Source organism: Corvus hawaiiensis, chromosome 3, assembly GCF_020740725.1.
Source record: "Corvus hawaiiensis isolate bCorHaw1 chromosome 3, bCorHaw1.pri.cur, whole genome shotgun sequence".
In the NCBI taxonomy this organism is placed as follows: domain Eukaryota; kingdom Metazoa; phylum Chordata; class Aves; order Passeriformes; family Corvidae; genus Corvus; species Corvus hawaiiensis.
Window position 1 is genome coordinate 113,071,078 of NC_063215.1, and position 3,943 is coordinate 113,075,020.

The following is a 3,943-nucleotide window of genomic DNA, read 5'->3' on the forward strand; positions in this document are numbered from 1 at the left end:
ATCAGATAAGCTTTACTCTAAACATGAAAGGAATCACATGGCAGAGCATAAGACCCTAGATGAATGATTTCCCTGCTTTTTATGAATCAGAGAACAGTTCAGCCGTAAGTTACATTTCCAGAACAAGAGGAACAGATGCATGTCCCAGACTCTATCTGCAAAGGAGAACATTGGCTCACTGACACTGCCCCTTGCTTGCTTGCTTTTGAAAAGTAGTTTACATCAGAAATAGCTTCAAAATGCAAAGCGAACAATTATTTTCTAGCACCCTCTTCTTTCAGTGACTTGTGCTGCCTGTGTTTCCCCTGCTACTTGATTTCTGTATGCTATCATCTAGGAATCTCTGTAGTCTTTAAAAGGTGTTATTCCTGCCAAACTTGCAAAGCCTCAAGTCTCCAGGCAACTGTTGTTAACCAGTTACAAAGTGCCCATACCTCAGTTTTAGCTAATTAACACTTTCAATGGAGAAAGAAACTAGATTATTCATTGATGCTAAGAAAAGAATAAGTGGACTTTATTACTGACATAGTAACAAGCTGTCTGCTGCTCACTTACCAGCTGCTGCTGTGCAGGTTTTTTCATAATAACAACTAAATATTCACAGAGAGTGTGCTGAAGAGGTTTACTGTAAGTTAATGGGGCAGCTTCAACACAACTCAAGTTGTATGCCAGTGCTCCAGTCCACCCCAAGGCACAGAGGGAGAGCAGAATGGACAACACTGCTCCTCCACTGTGTCCTCAGCCAGGTCACCAAGGTCTCTCATTCAGCTCCAGGCTTCATGGTGGGCAGTGGGAATTTGCTGGCTCTAGACAGATGCAGAGACCTCAAGTAATGAGCCACAGCACAAATATCTTTCACTATAAATCAAGCAAAAAAAGGTAATTAAAACAAATCTAGCAAAGTAAGCATGAAGTGAATGCAGAACTGTTCCGTCAGAGGAAACCCTGCTGCAACCTGGAATTTTTTTTTCCACTTTAAAGCCATAATCCTGAAGTACAAATATAACATTTTCAGAGATAGTAGGAGGAGAGGCAGCAGAATTCAGAGTATGAGACCCCCTCACACACAACAGGAAGACAGGAATAGTGTAGTACCTTATTGAAGAAAAACACCAATATTTCTGTTTTCAGTACATCAGAGATGAGGAAATAATTGGATCTTTTTTTTTCATTTCACCTTCCTTAAAGTAGTCAATAGTTTACATTTAGGATAAGAAGCAAAGAGGGAAAAAAAGGACAAAGACTGAAAGCATATGCTGCTTTTGGACACGGATGTCAACCCTATAACTGCATTAGATTATGCATTGCCTTCTCAATGCAATACTGGTGTAGCAATTTAAGCTTGCCAGCAGAATACTTCGGTCTGTTACTATATCTACAGGAATTTTCCCTTCTCTCTGCTTTTCCTTTTCCTGAAAAATCCACTAGAAGATACCAGCGAGGAGTTCAGGTGCCTTATATCTGGTCTCTTTCCCAGTCGGAAGAACAAACCCAGGCACTGCCACGCGCTTAGCCGTCGGTTAGTTCAGTCTCCTCTGCCACCTGGTGGCTTCCTGCCCGTCCTGCACCCTGGCCACGCCTTCTCCTCCAGGTAAAACTCGACAGTTATATTTTCTCTGGACACCAAAGTCAACTCAATGGAGTACAATGGCAGCAGAAAGCCAAAGCCTCGTATTCTCGCAACACAAAAAGCAGAAAGCACTTTTGAAGGTTTTCTGATGTTCTTTCACCCAAAACAAAGCTTTCCTCAAAACCCATCAAGTTCCAGTGATGAGTTCCACCTCATAATCAATATGAAAAGTCTAGTTAAAGTCTGAGGGTATAACAATAGCCTTGAGCATAACCACCAAGACTCCTCCATATCAACACCATGTATTTTAATCCTGAAACAAGAAAACCAAAGCCTTAAACTATTTTTTCAATAGTGGCAAGAGTCCCAAGCTACAGAAAAACTGAATATTTAGGTTTGGTGTTGGTATTGTCTTGAGGGGTTTTTGTGGTTTGTTTGTTGGGTTTGGGTTTTGGTTTGTTTTCATGAAAAGCATTAGAAGGTGTTACTTGCATCCAAAAGTGACTTGAAGTCTGCCAGACCCTTGAGGTTTTGGTTTTCTTCCCTACCAGAAAATTGCCAAACAGTAAATGAAGGCAGCACCTTTGTACCAGACTTAACTTACACTACATTCTGGCCATCTTAAGTAAGGCTCTACAGATAAAGACCATATTAATTTTGGTTTTACTTGATTGTGTTTTAGTCTCTCGGATCTCTCTCAGATCACAACAGATAATGCCTCTAATGTCAGGAAAGTGCTTTTGCAAGTAGAAAAACTCCAGCTGTAAAAAACCAATTGTTAGGACCACCTGTACCAATGACCTTGATTTATGTAGATTGTTTGAGAAACATTCCTTGTGGCAGAAAACAGTAATCTGGCCTGTACATTTAATACATATATTCAAGGCGCTTTAAACTCACCATTTAAAGACTCCTTTTTAAGTTCCATCCTTTTCTATCTCCCCCTCTAAATAAAACCCATCATTCCCGAAATGCTATCAAGAAAGTCTTGTATTCTTGAACTCTCACATTGTAATTATGAATATTTTATGCTAATGAAGTACCTGCATTCATAAAGATACAAACACAGTTTAATAGACCTACAGGGTCCTTGAAAAGGGAAGTCAGGAAAAAGGCTCCACTCTAAATTAGCATGTTGTAAATTGTCAGTAAGATTAAAATGCATGTGTAGTGCTGAAAATTACCTTACTGCTTCATGGATGAGGAGTCAATCTATCTAAACCCCAATGAGTAGCTCGGTTTTGTAGTCTCGGTTTTGGAGACAAATTTCAGGAGAAAACGCCCTGGAATTAACGTTTCCTCTACAGGGAAAGGACTTCAATAACTCCGTTTTCTTCTGCCAATGAGAGAAATGGATACCAAGGAATGAAAGTGAAACAAAAGTAAACCTGTTTATTAACAAAGCAAGATAGCCGCAAAGCACAGGAAAACAAATTGAACCTTACACCCCACCCCCACCTCACCGTGTGGCCGAGAAGCAAAGATGGTGGCTGCCCTTCTCCGTCTCTGGGAAGGGGGGAGAAGAGTTCACACAGCAGCTGGGAACCTGTTGGATTTTTGGCGTTGGGTCTCCTCCTCGCAGCAGGTGAAGTTGGTGGATTTTAATGTTCTTTCTCATGTTGGTTCAGCTCCCCCAAGGTCTCGGGTTCAGGGCAGTCCCCTGCCGGCTCACCGGACAGGCCGAAAAGAAAGCCAAGCCAAGCCGAAACAGTTCAAGAAGAAAAAAAAAAAAAAAAAAAAAAAAAAAAAAAAAAAATCAAAAAGCCGCCAAGAGGATTCCCGGTACAGCCTCCAGGCTAGGGGAGAGGAAGGGAAAAAATAACTTCTTGCTTCAAGCTAGCAAAAAACCAATTCAACAAAAGGAACAATGCAGCGTCCCCGGTCCCGAGAGAGAGAGTTTGAACAGAGCCCGCGCCTGGGGCTCCCAGGCTCCGGCCCCGCCCCAGGTTCATCTTAAAGATACAACAGCCTTTCTAAGCATAAAGCAGATGATTAGGGAATGTGGCACCATCATAAAATCACCCCAAGACAGTAGCAAAGAGACAGGGGAGAAACAAAGGCCCAGCAATTTTGTTGAGCACGACCTACCCCGGCTCTTAAATCTGCAAATAACATGAACTGCTACAATTCACAAAAAATGAGGCAGAGCTGGCACATTAAACCATCTGGCACCATCTAATCCATATGCATATCCCAAGTTGGAAAGAAATTTCAGTACATATTGGTGAATTTTGTAACTATATAAACCAGCTGCTTTTCTACTGCAAACTGCATTTTTTTAAGACCTTACAGAAAAAAAAAGCCAGGTCAGGTGTTATAAAATTTTTTTGTGGTTTTAAAGACTGTATTTTCAAGGCAGATCTAAATTTCAGT

General features: G+C 41.3%; 1 long non-coding RNA gene across 1 annotated transcript; it reads right to left on the bottom strand.

Moving 5' to 3' along the window:
- Positions 1–567: 567 nt before the first annotated feature.
- LOC125323782 lies at positions 568–3,645 on the bottom strand. Its single transcript, XR_007202643.1, has 3 exons — positions 3,034–3,645; positions 2,755–2,906; positions 568–858 (listed from the first exon to the last, which is right to left on the bottom strand). It is a non-coding gene; the product is annotated as an uncharacterized LOC125323782 (long non-coding RNA).
- Positions 3,646–3,943: the final 298 nt, after the last annotated feature.